We start from the raw sequence: 19,581 nt of genomic DNA, 5'->3' as shown, positions 1-19,581 counted from the left end.
CGAAGATTCACAAGAGACCAGCACTGGCACTAACCTCAAGTGTGGTTGATTCTCTCGTTGATTCTGAACATGTTGATGAAAGCAAAAACCTACTTACATTTTCTATTTTTAAAATCAATCTAACATTTAGTTATAACAATGGATTTGGTCAAATCAAACAAAAAAAATGATACAGGGCAGTGTTAGGCCTGTAGCCTAAAAGGATCTCTTCTGTGTTTCTGCAAGCATTGCATTCCTGATGCTCTAGAGTTACTGAACAGGCCAACAGTTAGGGATCACTTTATTTGTATTCCCTTTAAAAAACTCAGAGGCAGAAGTTCTGACTCACATAGGGGAGGGAAGAAAGCCCTGGGCTGGGACTGAGAGTTACATGGGTTTGATTCATTTTGAGTCCTTTGTTATTGGAGTCTAAAGACCCCATTTCTTAAACTGATGTGATTCGTGATGCATTTGTCCTTTCCTCTGGCTAAGGGGTTCTCTTCCTTCACTGTAGGAGCATCCGCTTGGGGCATTTTTCTTGATGTATGTTTTTATTTGGGGGATAAGAGCCATTTATTAAAGCCCTCGCTCTGCAAGAAAATATATTCCATATTTTGTAGACTTCAGAAATAAAATTCACTGGGCTCTACCACAAGAGCATCAGAATGTCTGACCTAGATGACTCCTACAGCAAATATAACAGCCACTGAATTTGCTCTAATCCCTTCTGTGCCACTTAATTACAGTGTGGGGTATTTTAATATATTTGTGTGTGCCTAAAGGGCCCAGTGGCCCACAGTCCCATTAATAAAACAGGTAATGGGTAAAAATAAACATTGGCCTTCAGCCACCCCGTTCTGCTATTTCGTCAGCCTATGAAAGGCAACCGTAAAAGAGCCTTTAAAATCACCCAAGTGCTAATTGCATTCTCCTTATCTCGGTAGAAAATGTTGATTGATCTTAAAACAGGTCAGAAACTTGGTCACTCAGCATTGCATTCTTGAAGTTATTTTTTTTTTTTAATGATCTCACCATCGGTCGATATGTGGAATCCTTTTGAAGTCTTCTTTAAACAAAGATTAAAACTTCCGTTACTTGCTGTAGAAATGCTTCCCACCCCGGTGCCTTATTTGTTCCTGTTAATCTGTGTTTCAAATGTGGCAGATAATCTGCATCGTAGGTGGATGAATGCGGTTCACTAATCTGCCTTTACTGTGAAGCACCGGGCTGTTGACGTTCTGACTGTTGTATTTGCATCGAGAATTCCTTTTTTGTTATCAAAATTATTTTTAAACACTTGTATGTCCTTACTTCTTGATGTTTTCATTCTTCCTTTGCTATCATCTTTCTGATGAGCCCAGTCGGAGTCTCTCATGGTTTTTAATTTTATACAAAGATAGTATACGGCTTTTGTGAGCTGATGTCTGCAGAGAGGATATTGATATCCTTAAAGATGCTCAGTCACAGCTAAAAGTATCCTTTGATGTCAGGCCCCTCTGTTTCATGTTAGCCGTCTGATTATCCATCAGATTAGGCAGCGAGAGCATGAAATGTACAGATAGTTGCCATGTTTGCTTGGAGGGAGCTACAGTAAAATACAATGGAAGTTGGAAATCCCATGGGGTCTTTTGCAGGTCAGTCTTCATCCTTTTTTGGGCATTGACAGTAGCATTTTCCTTTCCTTTTCTTTTTTTAAAGATTTATTTATTTACTTGAGAGAGAGAGAGAGAGAGAGAGAGAGCATGCACATGGGTAGTGGGGGGAGGGGCAGAGGGAGAGGGAGAGAGAATCTCAAGGAGACTCCCTGCTGAGCACAGAGCCCCAGGCGGGGCTTGATCACAACCCTGAGATCATGACCTGAGCCAAAATCAAGAAGTCAGATGCTTAACCAACTGAGCCACCCAGGAGCCTCACCAGTGGGTTTGTTTGTTTTTTTTACTTTTTATTATTATGTTCAGTTAGCCCAGTTGGTGTTTTGATGCACTTTTTTCTCTTTCCCTTAGAAACCAGTGACCTACTTTTTCCCTTTTCTCTGCTGTCACCGCTTAACCCTGTTCCTAAGAGTTCTTCTCTACCCGAGACTAATTCCCAGATAGAATGCTAGTCTCCTTTCCCTGTCCTCACAGCCCCCAGCAAGCAGGCAAGCCTCGCCACGAGAGGACAGGTAGAACGTAACAAAATGATAGCCAGGGTGACTGTCGCAGCTTTGAGGATTGCTCCGCAAGCCTTTTCTCAAACTGCACAGTATTTTTTCCAAATATAGGTAGGAGCGAAGTGTAGCTGTAACATCGTTCTGTTTACTTGAGGGTGGCACAGCGGAGTTACTGCAAAGGAATACAATGCAAGCCCACGACACAGCCCTACTGTTTGGAACGGTGAAATGTATTAGGTTTAGGAAACCTGGTGAGAGCCAAGTGCCATTTGAGACCACAGAGCCACACAACCCCCAACTGAGAAGGACTTGTAGGGTCCTTGAGACAATGGCCCAGGAAGGCAAAGGTATTGAGACACTTGTCACTCCTTCTAGGGACTACATCAGGTTTCCACATGAAGCTTACAGAATGGCATTTTAAGATGTAGTAGGAGCAAGTCTGAGACATTAGTTTGGCTCCTATTCATGGCTTCAGGCTTTATTTCTTCTGTCATTGCTGCGTCCTGGCCCACCCCTGACAATTACAGGGCCTGGGGCACGAGTACAAGTGGAGGCCCACATACCGCACGTCTAAATATTTAAAAGTTATAAATCAAGCTAGCAAACTGTTAAATGAAGTATGTTCTGTCCTCCCACATTGACAAATATACCTTCATAATGACAAAATCAAAAAATACTTATAAAGTTATGATTTGTATATGACTAAAAGCCAAGAACTATCAAAAATGACTACTTTAATCATTACTATGCTTGTCTGAGTGTTCTGTTCATGGCCAGAGATATTATATATACATATGATTCATAGATTGTTATATATTAGTTCCATTAAAATTTTTTTTATTGCCTTCAGTTCAGCAAAATGACTACCTCTGTTGTTTTACACAGATTTTTACACAAGATTCTAGCATGTATTCTTTTGACAACAATGCCAAATTAGACAAACTTTCTTGAGCTATTGTAATTTTTACTTTTTAAAACTAATTTTAATTTGAAGAAACTGTACTCCCCTGAGCCAGTAGCAGCTATAATTATCAATGAAATTCCTAAAGCGATTGTTCAGTTTGCTAATAATTAAAGCAAATGAACTAAGAACTGTAAATATCAAATTCAAACATAATAATGGGGTCATGTGATAAATAATCACGATATTTCACAACATATTATGAACTATAACAATTAATCTATATTATTATATATGTTATATATTATATACATAATAACATATATTATATATAAAATATATGTTATATATTATATATTATATATGTAATATATAATATATGGGTCATGATAAGTAATCACGATAGTGCACATTATATTACAAAATATTATATTAATGTATCATGTTATTATAAAAACATAATATATAATATGATTTCATCATATAAATCAGCATCATGCTTCACATATTATCCAATACATGCCCAAATTTAAGAACAATATGAACTGCTTAATGTATTAGTTTTCTACAGCTGCTATAACAAGGAATATTGAGTTGACTTAAACAACAGAAAGTTATTGTCTCACAGTTCTAGAAGCTAGAAATCCTAGATCAAGATGTTGGTAGAGTCAGTTCTTTCTGAAGACTGTGAGGAGGATTTCTCTCTTCTTCCGGTGACTTGCCATAATTCTTTGGCTTGTTGATACATCATCTTGATTTCTGCCATGGTATTTACATGGCATTCTCCCTCTAAGTGCTTGTCTCCAAATTTCCCCTTTTTATAATGACACAAGTCATAATGTATTAGGACCCACTCCAATGACCTCATTTTAATCTAATTACCTCTATAAATACCGTATTTCCAAATAAGGTCACATTTTGAGGTCCTGGGGATTAAGACTTCAACATATGAATTCTGAGAGAACACAATTCAACTCATAACACTGAGTGTTGCAGAATTGTTCTCAGCCATGAGAATATATAATCTTGCAAATATTATTCTTTTTTAAAAAGATTTATTTATTTATTAGAGAGAGAGAGAGAGAGTGGGAGAGGGGCTGAGGGAGAGGGAAAGAGGGAATCCCAAACAGACTCCCCACTGAGCATGGAGCCTGACACAGGGCTCGATCCCAAAACCTATGAGATCACGACCTGAGCCGAAACCAAGAGTTGGATGCTTAACCAGCTGAGCCACCCAGGCACCCCAATCTTGCAAATATTATTTTAATTTGTAAGACCTTTCAGAATATAAAGGAATAGAAAGAAAAACAAGAAAGTGGATGCTTGGTAATATTGGGAATGATAGTTTGTTGTGCAAGCATACACTGAGGAAGAATTTGACAAGTTGATTATCTTTCCTCTGACTGAAGTGCTTTTGTCACTGCAGTCCTTCCTGGGCTCCAAGCAGTGTCCATCCCTCCACCGGCAGTGACATAACACACAGATCATCATAGGATAGAATCACGCTTGTCTTCTATTCCGAGGACATCGGGCAAGAGATATGGAGAAGTGATCCCTGGGCCAGACCAGTGTTAGTTCCAGGCGTGGGTGTTGACAGTTTTGGTTATACTGTGTCAGCATCACGTGCCAGGTCTCAGGAGGCAGAGGACCCCACGTGTACACTGAACTTACTTTCAGTGTACTTGTTATATGTAGGTCCAGGGCAGGCCCCCCTCCCTTTTTTTAAATAACAGTTTTCCTGGCATATTGTTCTCATACCATAAAATTGACCATTTTAAAGTATAAAACTTAGTGTTTTTAGTATATTCACAGAGTTGTATAACCCTCACTACTATCTTATTTTATTTTTTATTTTTTTTTTAAGATTTTATTTATTTGAGAGAGAGAGCTCATGAGAGGGGGGAGGGCCAGAGGGAGAAGCAGGCTCCCTGTTGAGCAGGGAGCCCGATGTGGGACTCGATCCCGGGACTCCAGGATCATGACCTGAGCCGAAGGCAGTCGCTTAACCAACTGAGCCACCCAGGCGCCCACTACTATCTTATTTTAGAACATTCTCGTCATCTCATAAAGAAACTCCTCTCATACCCTGATAACCTCTAATCTACTTTGTCTCTATGAGTTTTTAAATTTCATTTTCAGATTATTCATTGCTACTCTGTAGAGATAAAACTGATTTTTGTGTACTGATCTTGTATTCTGCACCCTCGCTGAGCTCATTTATTTGCTCTAATAGTTTTTTTGTGGATTTCTTAGAATTTTCTATCTATAAGATCATGGCACCTACAAATAGAGATTGTTTTACTTTTTCCTTTTCAATCTGTATGCTTTTTATTTATTTTTTCCTGCCTAATAACTGTGGATAGAAACTTCAGTACAATGTTGAATAGAAGTGGCAAGAATAGACATTCTGGGCTTTTTCCTTATTTTAAGAGGAAAACTTTTATGATGCTAGTGGAGGGTTTTTCTTAAATGTCTTTAAGACATTCGAGGAAGTTTTATTCTTATTTTGTTGTGTGATTTTTTTTTTTTATTATGAAAGGGTGTTGGATTTTGTCAAATGCTTTTTCTATATCTATTGAGATCACTTTTTTTAACTTTATTATATTAATGTGATCTACTACATTGATTGATTTTTTATTTTAAAAAACCAAGCTCACATTCCTAGAATAATTTCCCCTTGGTCATGGTCTATAATTTTTTTTTTTTTTTTTAAATGTGTTGCTAGATTCCATTTACTGGTATTTTGTTGAGGAATTTTGTGTCTGTGTTTATAAAAGATATTGGTCTGTACTTTTCTTGTGAGTCTTTGTCTAGTTCTGATATCAGGATAATTCAGGGCTCTTAGAATGAATTGGGAAGTATTCCCTTGTTTTCTATTTTTTTAAGAGTTTGTGAAGGATTTGTGTTAATTCTTCAAATGTTTGTGGTAGAACTTACCAGTAAAGCCATCGGGCATGAACTTTTTTTGTGGGAAGTTTCAAAATTACTAATTCAACTTCTTTACTTGTTATAGGTCTATTCAGATTTTCTCTCTTCCTGAGTCAATTCCGGTAGTTTGTGTCTTTCTAGGAATTTATCTATTTCATCTGGATTATCTAAGTTGTTGGCATATCGCTGTTCATAGTTTCTCTTATTATTTCTTTAATTTCTATAAAATCAGTAGTGGTGTCCCTTCTTTCATTCCTGATTTTAGTAACTTATGTCTTCTTTTTTTTTTTCTCTTCCTTTTTTTCTGGTCAGACTACCTAGTCTAGCTAAAGGTTATTCAATTTCATTGATCTTTTCAAAGAACTACCTTTTATTGAAAACTGGACTTGTGTGTGTATGTCTGTGTGTATAGTTGACCCACTGCTACATTAGATTTAGTTTCAGGTATACAACTTAGTGATTCAACAAGTTTACACATTATGCTATGCTCACCACAAGTGTAGCTACCATCTGTCACCATACAACGCTATTACAGTATTATTGACTATATTCATTATGCTGTGCCTTTTATTCCCATTATGTATTCATTCCATATTAGAAGCCTGTATCTCGCACTCCCCTTTACCCATTTTACCTCTGCCCCCACCCTCTTCCCCTCTGGCAACAGTTTGTTCTCTGTTTTATAGGTCTGATTCTGTTTTTGTTTGTTTATTCATTCGTTTGTTGTTGTTTTTATTCCACATATGAGTGAAATCGTATGGTATTTGCCTTTCTCAGTCTGACTTATTTTATTTAGCATTATACTCTCTAGGTCCATCCATGTTGTCACAAATGGCATGATCTAACCTTTTTATGGCTGTGTGATATTTCATATATGTATACCACTTCTTCCTTATCCATTTGTCTTTCAATGGATGCTTAGGTTGTTTCCACATCTTGGCTATTTTAAATAATGCTGCAATAAGCATAGGGTGCCTATATGTTTTAGAATTAGTGTTTCCATTTTCTTTGGGTAAATACCCAGTAGTGGAATTACTGTATCATATGGTAATTATATTTTTATGTTTTTGAGGAACCTCCATACTGTTTTCCACAGTGGCTGCACCAATTTACATTCCCACCAACAGTGTACAAGGGTTCCTTTTTCTCCACATCCTTGCCAACATTTGTTATTTTTTGTCTTTTTGATTTTAGCCATTTTAACGGATGTGAGGTAATATCTCGTTGTGGTTTTAATTTGCATTTCCCTGATGATTAATGATGTTAGCACATTTTTATGTGTCTATGGGTCATCTATATGTCTTCTTTGGAAAAAATATCCTCTGCCCATGTTTTTAATTGGACTGTTTGTGGGGGTTTTTGGGGTGTTGTGTTGTATAAGTTCTTTATATTTTGGATATAAACCCCTTATCAGATAGGTCATTTGCACATATCTTCTCCCATTCAGTAGGTTGTCTTTTTGTTCTGTTGATCATTCCTTCACCGTGCAAGGGCTTTTTATTTTGATGTAGTCCCAACAGTTTATCTTTGCTTTTGTTTCCCTTGCCTGAGGAAACATGTCAAGAAAAATGCAGCTATAGCCAATGTCAGAGAAATTACTACCTGTTTCTCTTCTAGAATTTTCATGGTTTTAGGTCTCATATTTAGATCTTTAATGCATTTTGAGTTTATTTTGTGTGTATTAAAAAGTGACCCAATTTCACTCTTTTCTATGTATCTGTTCAGGTTTTCCAGCACCATTTATTGAAGAGACTGTCTTTTCCCCATTGTATACTCTTGCCTCCTTTGTCATAGATGAATTGACCATATAAACATAGGTTTAATTTTGGGCTCTCTATTCTCTTCTGTTGATCTGTGTGTCTATTTTTGTGCCATACCACACTGTTTTGATTACTACAGCTTTGTAGGATATTTTGAAATCTGGAATTGTGATACCTCCAGCTTTGTTTTTCTTTATCAAGATTACTTGGGCTTTTGGAGGTCTTTTGTGTGAAAATTAGACATTTAAATAATGTAATGTGGCAACTCAGATCACCTCTCCTCTGATGTTGCTGTGTGCTGTTGTTGTTGCTGTTTGTTTAGTGACTTTCCTAGAATAATTCTGTATAATCTGTTTTCCCTGTCATATATGGCTCCTGAAGTCTTTGCTCAGTTAGTTTACTGATCATCTAAGACAGGACAGAGATTTCATTAAACCGCTGAGTCTCCCACCCTTGCCAAGGGACTCTGGTTGTGTTCGGGGCCATGCCTTCAGCAGTCCTGCAATTTTTAACACTGCCTTTGCTTCCATTTCATGCTTATGCAGTCTCACCTAGCCAGAGGTGAGGATTAGAGCTTCCTCAGGTTTTTCCTGGGCATGCACGTAGCCCCTCACATGAACACATCTTTCTATCTCCCATAAATATGTCAGAGATTTTCAAAGCCCCCTGTGAACATCTTGTTCCTTAAATCTTCCCTTTGAGCTTTTGAGCTTTTGGGCCAGGCTCTTGTTTTTCCCAACTGGTATTGCTACCCCAGGCAACTATGAGTTTTTTCTCCACAAATATCCTGAGGCTAGGGCTTTTCCCACTAAGAAGTTCTGAATCTAGTCAAAGAAAGACAAGCCGTGTAAATAGGACTTTCCAGAATACTGCTAGACAGGTCAAATAGTACCTATTCTCTAGAGATGGGAATCTTGAGGCATTCCAATCCCCTCTGCCTCCTCCAGTGACTGCTAGGCTGTTGGTTTTCACAGCTGCTGTGGTGGTGGAGCTGCTGGTTTTCAAGGTTACCACAGAACTCAGGAGGGGGAAATGAGAATAGAGCATGTTAAAAATCCGCAGAACTCTGTTCTTACCAAATTTTAGCCTTTTTTTTTTCTTGAATAAATGCTCCTCAGAGTGTTGCAAACCTTTGGCTAATTTCCAGAGTTCTGCAAATGTTGATTTTCACGATTTTTTGCCGGTGTGCTCATTGCTTTAGTGGAGGAACAGATTTTTAGAGGTCCTTACTGTCATTCCATACTTCCTCCCTCTCCTTCATGTCTAAGGACAATACTGGGTGGGTGCTGTCTTAGAAGGCCTTTGAGGCCCAAGGGCATTGTTCCATTTGACAGCCTCCCTTTGTTGAACTTCTTCCTCAGAACAAGGCAATGTGCTGGGATTCTTTACAAACACCACCTCTCTGTTCCAAAACAGCCCTCCAGGGAAGATGTTTTGATCCCCATATTGTCAAAGATGCTCCACAAACACTAACTGGCTTTAATTGGACCTAGTTCATAACTAATGTCTTCAATTTTAATATTGTGGGGTCATTAAATTGAGTGAGGGGAGCACCAATATTATAGTACTCATGGTTGCTTTAGATCTTCTCCTGGTGTATATCTTGAGCTTTTTTTTTAAGATTTTATTTATTTATTTATTTGTCAGAGAGAGAGAGCACAAGCAGAGGGAGTGGCAGGCAGAGGGAGAAGCAGACTCCCCGAGGAGCAGGGAGCCTGATGCGGGGCTCGATCCCAGGACCCTGGGATCATGACCTGAGCTGAAGGCAGACGCTTAACCGACTGAGCCACCCAGGTGTCCCTATCTTGAGCTTTTTGATATGCAAACACATCCAATTCAACAAACACTAAGCATCAATTCAGTTCAACATATATTTACTAATTACCTATGAAATGCCAGGCCCTTGGCCAAACTCTGTGGAAACCACAAAGACTGAACTTTGCCCTCAAACTACCTATCCAGTATCTTGGGGCCTTCCATAGCATCAGTCAGTGCTTCCAACCAGCTACCCACTCTTCTCCGTCTCCCTACCACATCCCCCTCTAAGCCACCATCATCCCTCGTTTGAAATTCTGTAACAGCCTTAGTGCAGATTTACCCCCTTCCACCCTTGCTTCCTATAGGAAGCAAGAAACCAGAGAAATTTCTCATCACAGAAACCAGAGTGAGCTTTGAAAAATACCTTCTGCCCCTTTGGGCCCTCTTCCCAGCCCAGGACTTTCCACGTGGACTAGATAGATTCCCAAATCCTTGCCCTGGCCTGTAAGGCTCCCTGCCTACCTCTGTGACTGTCCCTTGTTCTACTCCCACCTTGATCATTCAACTCCAGCACTCCTTGAATACTCCAGGCTTGTTGTGCGGGCCTAAGGATTTCTGTGCTAGAGGGCTTTGTTCTGAGATCTTTGCATGACTCAATCGCTCTTGCTATTCAGTTCTCACCTGAAATGTCACCTCCCCAGAAATGACCCTGAATCTACAGTAGCTCCCAGTCACTTTCTATCATATAACGTGTTTCATTTATATGAGGGTAGTTATCACCACTGTAGAGGCTGCTTTTAGGCAACAGGCTTGAGCCATGGAAACCTGAGTAAGGTTAGAGAGGCCCACAGTGATCGTGGGGCTGAATGCGAACAGGCTCCTTAGGTGACCCACCTCAAAATAGCCATAGACTCTCGCTGACCAATGGGCTACTCATAACTGGGCACAGGTACCAAAAAAGGAAAATTCCATACATTCTCATGCCTCCTCACTTCCCTTACCTAGAGCTGCCTAACGCAGCCTCTGGGCAGGCAGTCTCTCCTTCGCGGTCCTGCCCCCAGCTTCCTTGCAGTGTAGTCAATAAACTTCTAGCTCCTTTGTTCTGCCTCGGGTGAATTCTTTTACCACACACACAGCTGTCTGTGTCCTCGCAGATTGGGGTTGTACCACAACTACCTAACACTGTCTTTTTTTATTCATTTGTTTATGTTTTTGCAAAATAAGCTTCACGAGCTCAGGACCTTGTCTGCTTTGTATACCATTCTCTCTCCAGTCTAAGAACGTAGCTAGCATTTAGTAAATATTCACTAGGAAGAAAGAAGAAAGAAAGGAAGAAAGGAAGGAAGGAAGGAAAGAAAGAAAGAAAGAAAAAGAGAGAGGGAGGGAGGGAGGAAGGAGGAAGGGAGAACATCTAATTGTCCTCTTCTCTGAGATGGTGATAACAGGATCTATCTCTAGTATTGTCATTAGCAGTAATGAGACGCTGAATATAGGGTACCTGACACCTAGTAGAATTCAGTAGGTATTCCTCAAGTGAATGGGGTAATATTTATTGACTGACTGACTCCACTGTCTCACATATCTTATGACACATGAAAAATCCTAGCATGGGGCCTAATATATAACGTTCAATGAATTTAAGTTGTATTTCTTTCTTTTCTTTCATCCTCTGTGAGATCCTGCAGAATCAGTCTGTAAAAGGGGCATGGTAAAAAAAAAAAAAAAAGAAAAGAAAAAAAAAGGTATCCATTTCGTAGGGTTTTTGTGAAGATTAAATGAAATAATGAGATGATGCATGTAAAGTAGTAGCTAGCACTGTGCCTGGCACATATTAGGAGCTTAATAATCTTGCCTGGCATCATCATCCTCATTGTTGCTATTTTTTTAATTGAAGTATAATTGACTCATCATTGCTATTTGAGCTAAGACGCTATATATACCTTCTTTCCAGCCAGGGCCTTTCTAGACAACATTCCCTGCTATGAACCCCAACAAGAGACCTTGAAGCCTTTATTTCCTTTTCTCTTGTTGACCTTTGGCTAAAGTCCCTTTCTGCGGAAAGACAAAGTGACCAGCTTTTGATGAATTCTTTCCCTCTCTTATCTGCTTCCAAGTCTCAGCCACAGTGAAGAAGTGTAGCTGGGTGCTGGCCCAGCCCAGGAAGCGATAATGTAATTTTCAACTCAAGATAAACTCAAGGATAACTTTCAACGCAGCTACTCAGGCACTCTAGGGGTGGAGGTTCCTTGCGGAGGGAAAACCAGGAAGTCACTCAGCCACTGGCTCAGGACACGGGGGGGCCATTGCTCCAGTGAAGTAACTGACCTCTGTCTCTTCGTCAAACTGCCTTGAGACTCAGCGCTCTGCAGAGCAGGGGCAGATGGAGGGAATGTGGAGAGATTAGATAAGAAGGATTTCCCAATCCCAGTAGGGGATAGATCCAAAAGCACAGAAGGTTGAGAAGCCAAACTCTCATATCCCAATCCACCCCCATCACTCAACAATCCCACTGTATGAATGGGGTGTGGAAAGCTTCCAATTAAAACGATACTTGTGAATATTGGCAAAGCTTATCTTTGTGTGCAGGGCACATTTAAAGAGAGAAGAGGGAAGATAAGTTCTTGCTTTCTAGGAACACACATTCTGAAAGCTTGTCCACCAGGCGGTGAGCTTCTCAGTCTAACATGTTAGTCATGAAGGTATCTCCATACCTCATCCAGTATCTAGCGTGTAGTAGGTGCTCAACAAATGTGTGTTAACTTGTACATTGAGAGTCTGTGTCCTGAAATCTTTTCTCCACGTATGACAAGGTTTTAGTCATTTACTCAACACATTTTTATCAAGTGCCTTCTGTGTTCCAGGCTCTGGTTCTTAGAAGCTTTTTTTCAAGTCATACAAGTGAGTGCCAAGCAGCAAAACCAATCTAAAAGTCCTCATTCTCCATCATTTACACTTTCCCTTCCTGTGTTTATGAGTTTTAATATCGGCTCCTGCTGTAAGTTACAGAGCAAGTACTTTTCAAGAAATGGAGAACATCTCTACCTCAGCTCTGGCTGTGGGTGAACTAGAAAGCCCCAGAGGAATCAGAGTGTGGTTCATTTCTCTTAGAAAGCTCTGAGTGTACAAATGAGTAATGAACCTGTATTCACAAATCACACACATAAACCAGTTGTCCTTATTGTCCTATCAGCCTCCAGGGCCTGCCAGTCAGGATCAGATTATAGTGTGTACACAAGTCACCTGGGGATGTTGTTAAAATGCAGATTCTAAAGGCATAGGTCTGGCTTAAGGCCTGACATCCTGCGTCTCTTAAAACTTTCCCAGCAAGTGCTAGTGCTGCTCGTCCACGTATGTTGAGAAACAAGGGTCTAGAGAAAAGGTACCTATCTGGGTTCTAGTCCTTTTTGTGTCATTCACTAGCTTGTGACCCTGGACATATTGCTTACCTTTTGGGGGCCTCAGTTTTTTTTCTTTGCAAACTGAAGAGCTTGAGTTCAATGTCATCTAAGGGTGCTTCTAATTCTAAACTTCATGACTCCATTGACAGTCAGTTTGCTAGTACCTTTATTATAGTAAGACCTCTTCAAGTTCTGAATTTCATGCAATTTACCCCTGGGTTCTCTTTCTCTGCTCTAAGGTGTTAATAGTCCTCTTTTATCTGGTTGTGCTTGCATGCTGCCCATTCTAATCATGATATTATATAGTTAGATCAATCAGTGAGAATGATTTTACAGAAAATTCCAATGTAGGAGGCCCGCCCCCCTCACCACCAGCAAATTATGAACTGGTGTGGTATCGTGCCCTCCTGGGTATAGGGGAAGTAGCTATCTGTGGGCTGAGTACCTCTGAAGTTAAGCAACGGGATCACAGCAGGAGGCATTGTGATGTGATGGTGGAGACAGCCCTTTGATGGCTTCACATGGGTGTTTTGAAAGCACTGATCAGATGACCATGATGCCTGACTGGCAGACCCTGAAGGCTGATGGGAAAATAAGGACACTGGTATGCATGTATGACTTGTGAAGACAAGCTCATTATTGATGTGTATACTCATTGAGCTTTCTGAGAGAAACAACCAACTCTTACAACAAACACAGTAAGTGACATGTTATGAATAATCTTGACTATGCTAAAAGGTCGGTGAATGCTGCTCAAAAGATCAGCAACAGATAGAAGCCACAGCCATGCCTAGACTGGAAGGACAAAGAGAAGAGGTGGTTTTACCAGAGCCCAAGGGTAGGGTCATCTGTGGAGGTTGGGATGATGGCAAGCCCATTCTGTGGGCACTGGAGCCATGAGAAGCCATTCCTACTGATCAAGGAAGAAGGTGAGGGGAAACAACTTGGCTTCTCCCTTCCTCTCTACTTCCAAAACACCAGCCAGCGCCTTCCATTAGGGGAACTGTACAAGAAACTACTTGACACAGAAAACCTGAGAACTGAGCCTGCAGAAGTCACCTGTCTTGAGGATCCTGAGCAGAGCAGGGGGAGGGCAGGGAATGAATCTGAGTGCAAACAGGCCCAGCACCAGTGTCAATACCCCACATTGATTTCCATCCACTGGAAAGCTAGGGTGTAGGTGGGCTAGGAAGAGACCATGAGTGAAAAATAATGTATTCAGCATTGCTGTTCTTGCCTAGTCTGCAGGTAGAACCATCCAATGGACAATTTGGGTTGTAGAACTGGGACCTAGGACAGAAGTCAGGACTGAAGGGATAGACATGATGGTCACTTTGCCTAAGTGAATGGGCAAAGCTTTGAAGAGAGTGAAATTCCCAAGAGAAGTTGTAAAAAGGGACAAGAATAAGATTTCTTACATTTGTATGACTATAATTTTTCAGAACTTTTTTTAATGTCTTTTGATTTTACAGCATCCAGTAGTTTTGTCAAGGTAGCTTGGTGTTTTACTTTCCTCTCTAGAAAAATGGGAAGATTGATAAATGATTATCCCTGTGCTCTTTCTTATCATTACAAGTTCTTTTTAATTGTGTAGAGGGGTGCTCTGAGTCTAGACCTCAATATTTATGAACTCCCGGGGGCTAAAAACAAGGACAGAAAACTTGTAGAAATTTGCTTCTTGGGACTCTAAAGACAGAATTTGTTAAGTGGTAAACACTAAGTGCTGTTCTGCGCCAGATATCTTTATAAAACCTTGCACAAGGATGGACTCATTGAATCCTTTGAGCTCGGCACTATTAATTTCCCATTGTACAGATTAAGTAAGTCGCTGTCTTAGTTTGGGCTGAGGTAACAAAGTACCATAGACTGGGTGGCTTATCAACAACAGAAATCTATTCCTTACTGTTCTGGAGGCTTGCATTTTGTGATCTGGCTGCCAGCATGGTTGCGTTCTTGTGAGAGCCCTTTTCCAGGTTGTAGACCATCTTCTTGCTGTGTGCTTACACGGCCAAATAAAGGGAGCTCTCTGGGTCCCTTTTATAAGGGCATTAATCCCATTTCTGAGGGCTCCACCTTCATGACCTAAATGCCTCTCCAAGGCCCCACCTTCTAATACTATCACATTGGGGGTTCATTTTCAACATAAATCGGGGGGGGCTGGAGGGACGCCATAAATTGTGGCGCCACAAATATTCAGCCAATGCACTCGCTTAAGGAGACTCAGCTAGCAGAGGATGAAGCCTCAATCCGAGCCCAGGCAGTAGGCTCCAAGGCTCAGGCTTTAGCCAGTCTGATTTATTGCCTCCTCTCTTGGGGAGGCAATCAATTGATGAACCCTTACGTGAATTACACATGAGTTACATTAGGAGTCTGATTGCTAAAAGGACTCACAGCACTCAAACAGTTTATCCTCATGGAGGAGTTTTATTCCAGGCAAGGGATACAGCACAGCAACAGCAAGAGATAGATATGCAAAGCAAGGATCCAGAGATCTCAGGTGCAAACTTTTTCCCCCTACACCTGGGTCACGCAGGACACCCTTTGTCTGCAGGTCTTGAACTCTACTGGCATGCATGTGAGGCACCTGGGTACCAAGAAGTCCAGTCAGGTTGTGGTGGAGGTCGCAGTGAGCTGTTCACATAGGCATATTCCACCTGTGTGACAGGACGCCACTGAAAGCAGGTGCAAATTACAAATCCTACTATTATTACTAAATAAAGCTAACCAACTGATACATCCTAACCTAACTAACTCATGAACTCATGGAACATTATTTATCTTTAGTAAATACATTCCATCGTGATTGCCAATGGTTGGTGGCTCTGCAGATTAGTCTGGGGTCAATTTGGGTCACCTGAGCTTAACCCATGCTATTCAATCCTCTTGCCCTTGCTTAGTGTGTAAGTCAGGAACCTACTCCTAGAACTCGAACAATGAAGTAACCCAAATGCAAATGCTTGCCATTGGGATGGGAAGTGTTCTATAGATAATGGAAAAGCTATCATGGATCTGTCATTACAGATATCTGTTACTTAACTAGTATTTTTGTGGCTGACTTTTAATGCCCCTATCCTCTGCTAATTATTCTAAGACCGGGTAGATGTTCTGTGTGCTCACATGAAACCCTAACTTTCTCTGAAGGCCATTAGAATGTAATATGGTGAGTGCTGTGATATTTATCTGTGTCTCTAGAACAGTGTTGCCTATTAGAAACAATACAAGTCATATAAGTAATTTTAAACTTACTAGTAGCCACATTTAAAAAAAAAGTTAAAAGAAACAAGTAAAATTAATTTTAATACATATTTTTTACTCAACTACATCCAAAATATAATTTCAACATGAAATCAGTATAAAGGTATAAAAGATATTGAGATACATTCTTTTTTTTTTGAAGTCTTCAAAATCTAGTATGTCTGTTATATTTACAGCACCTCTTAGTTTGGATAATAAATTTTCATTCGAAATACTTGATCTGTACTTACGCTTTATAAAATGAACAATTAAAGAGGTGCCTGGGTGGCTCAGTCGTTAAGCGTCTGCCTTTGGCCCAGGTCATGATCCCAGGGTCCTAGGATTGAGCCTCTCATCAGGCTCCCTGCTCCACGGGAAGCCTGCTTCTCCCTCTCCCACTCCCCCTGCTTGTGTTCCCTCTCTCGCTGTGTCTCTTCCTGTCAAATAAATAAAATCTTTAAAAAAATAAAAATAAAATAAAATGAACTTAAAATTAAAAACATAGATTCCCATTCCCAAATTGTTCCAAATATACTCAAAGTTTTCCAATAACCAAATCGAATACCAAAAAAAAATTTTTTCTTTAATATTCACGTCCACATTCCAAAACTAGTTCATCTTTTTCAGAAGAATTGATTTGACTTTGCACAACAAACATATCAATGTTTAAACTATGTCTACCCACATTATGTAAATTTACTAAATCTTATATCAACTCAACATTCATATTGAATTCAAAGGTCTGTTACATAAATTGAAAAGCAGCACTAAATTTATCAATACCAACAAAACCTTCTTCAAATTTTTCCTGCACGTTTTGCAATTTACAACACTTTGCCAGTTACAATTAAAATCTCCTGCATACCGACTGACGCTAAGTATGTAAAAGCCGACTGTTGGTTTGTATTATGAAAAGTCTCAGTTACAACATACATTCTCATACCTGTCTAGTTAGGTTACAGTAAGCTTTTCCTTTCCTTGGAGCTGCAAGTTTAGCTTGTTTATATCCAGTGTGGTATCAGTGAGAAAATGTAAATCATATTGCCATTTTTTGTCTTTGATTGTTGAGAATTTGGCAAGCATCCTTTCAGTTTCAAAGAAAATCTTGAATTGGAGTTAACAGCAAAGTAAATCTTTGTAAAACCCTTCCACAATTCAGTCAACAAGTACTGGCAAAGAACACGATATCATTAAATTCATTGTCTTTGATTCCTTTCAACATTCCTATAAACTGACAATGATTCCATTTACATGCATATATGAGGCAATTTTAACAACGGTATCCATGACGCTTTTCAGAGAGTCTGTTTCAGAAAACTGAGCACAGATATTTTCAATATGTATCATACAGTAGAAAAAAACAATGAGGAAAATATCAGTCTCATTTTAAGATTTCACTAAGTCTAGATTTTTGACCTAACAGCTGTAGTACCATCATGATAGAAACTAATTTTTTTATAGCTGACTGAAATTCTTTGACAGCTGTAAAAGATTTTAAAAAAAAAGCTACTTTAGGAGTTCAATTTTTTAAAGATATTTATTTATTTACTTATTTGAGAGAGAGAGAGCACAGGGGTGGGGGGTGCAGAGGGAGAGGGAGAAGTAGACTCCCCGCTGAGCAGGGAGCCCGATGTGGGACTCCATCCCAGGACCCCGAGATCATGACCGGCAGATGCTTAACCGGCTGAGCCACCCAGGTGTCCCTAGGAGTTCAATTTTATAGGCTGCAAATTGACATTTTTTTTGTGAATTTGGAAGTCTTTTAAAGTAAAAGATACCTAAAGTATTAATTGGCCAGTTTCTCTTTTATCTCTTGACTCATCTAAATCAATAGAAAAATACCTGCAAGTTTTCAAATTATGACTCAATTGATCTTTGATCTTATTAGAAAGGTTTTACATTCTATAGGCTATCCACAGCTAAAATAATAATTTCTTTTACCATCTCTCCCTCTAAAAGTGGCTTTATACCTGGCCAAAGTTACATGCTCAGATTCTGTTAAAACTGTGTAAAAAATAGTTTGTTAGTACATTGAGTTCTGATTTTAGATGGCTAATTTCATTGAATCTTTTTCGACTGTTGAAAGGGACCCTTTTTAAAATCAAAATCACTATGTATGTTTTGCTGAAAATGCTTCCTCCTGTTGTCTGTTTTATTATCTTTACTTTTTTTTAATACAACAAACAACTTCTTTGACTCTGCCCAATTGACCTTCGTTGTGAACTTTGCAGCATGTCTTATTCCAGCCTCTTCTTCCTATTACTGTTCTGGTCATAGTGCTATCTTCCAAATCTCCACTCAGTTTTGCATCAGTAGTATGCTTTCATTTGAAACTTAAAATTTTTCCATACTTATTTTTTGAACTAGAAAAATGAATTAACTGCATTATAATGAAAATAATAGTATTTCAATTTAATTACCAACTATGATTTATGTAGGTTTTACTGTAACTTATTGCTGTCTGCATAAAACATTCAAATTAGCACATTGTAATGTTACGTGACGCATAAAAAATCATTTGAACTGAATCATTCTGTTTACACCTTCTAGGTTCATGACATATTAATATGTAATTTTGGAAACAATGCGCTCAATACATTCAGTATGGTAAAGAATGAAATCTTATGTGATGCAGCAATTAAAGTAAAATAAAGTCCTACCAGAGCAATAAAGTTGTGTTTAACAGAAAATGATTTCACACTGCTTCAGTTTTTAATTTAAATTTAAATTAATTAAACCTAAATAAAAATACAATGTCATTTTCTCAATTACACTAGCCGCATTTCAACTGTTCAGTAGTCACACGTGTTTTGTGGCTACCATATCGGACAGCACCACTCCAGAATCTAGCTAGATCACAAAGCAGTGGCAGCAATCTTCCGTGTCTTGTTCACTCTTTGTCCCCAGCATGTAGCAGAGCACAGTAGGAGCTGAATAACAATTTGTTCCATTAAAATGAAATCATGGGCTTAGCACAGCGACTGACACTTAGTAGGCGTTTGTCAAAGTACTGAACGAATGAATGCTGTGCCATTTGCTCATTCATTTATCAGTAACCTGGTCTTCAGGCAGCCACGGTCCCTCGGTGAGCTCACTCCACCTTGGTGACCACGTTCCCTGGTGAAAAGCAGTGTCCGTCCACACTGTGGCTTCATTCTAAGCAGTCCTGAAACCTCCGTTCCCCTAGGGTTGTTCAGGAGATTTCATTGAATTCAGGGGGAAAAAAAAATCAAGAAGTCAGGATCTCTAACCCCAGAAAAGCATTCTATGGTGAGAGCACAGGGAGATTTGATGTTTGGGGGCAAAAGGAGAAGCATTCTGTTAAACTGGGGAAATGGGTGAGGTCCTGGCTTTGGGATTGGAAGGAGGGGTGAGGCATCTTCCAGCAAACGGCTCCACCCCAACCCCCACCACCTCCTTCCTCACTTCTGTTTCAGAGACTTTCCATGGCAAGAACTCAGACTTCTCCAG

General features: G+C 39.6%; 1 protein-coding gene across 1 annotated transcript in view; it reads left to right on the top strand.

Moving 5' to 3' along the window:
• The window catches only part of ROR1 (receptor tyrosine kinase like orphan receptor 1), a 306,022-nt gene that overhangs the window by 180,488 nt on the left and 105,953 nt on the right, over positions 1-19,581 (top strand). The window lies entirely within an intron of this gene.

This window comes from Phoca vitulina, unplaced genomic scaffold (genome assembly GCF_004348235.1).
Source record: "Phoca vitulina isolate PV1807 unplaced genomic scaffold, GSC_HSeal_1.0 scaffold2, whole genome shotgun sequence".
Classification (NCBI taxonomy): domain Eukaryota; kingdom Metazoa; phylum Chordata; class Mammalia; order Carnivora; family Phocidae; genus Phoca; species Phoca vitulina.
This window is presented reverse-complemented; position numbering and strand designations above follow the sequence as displayed.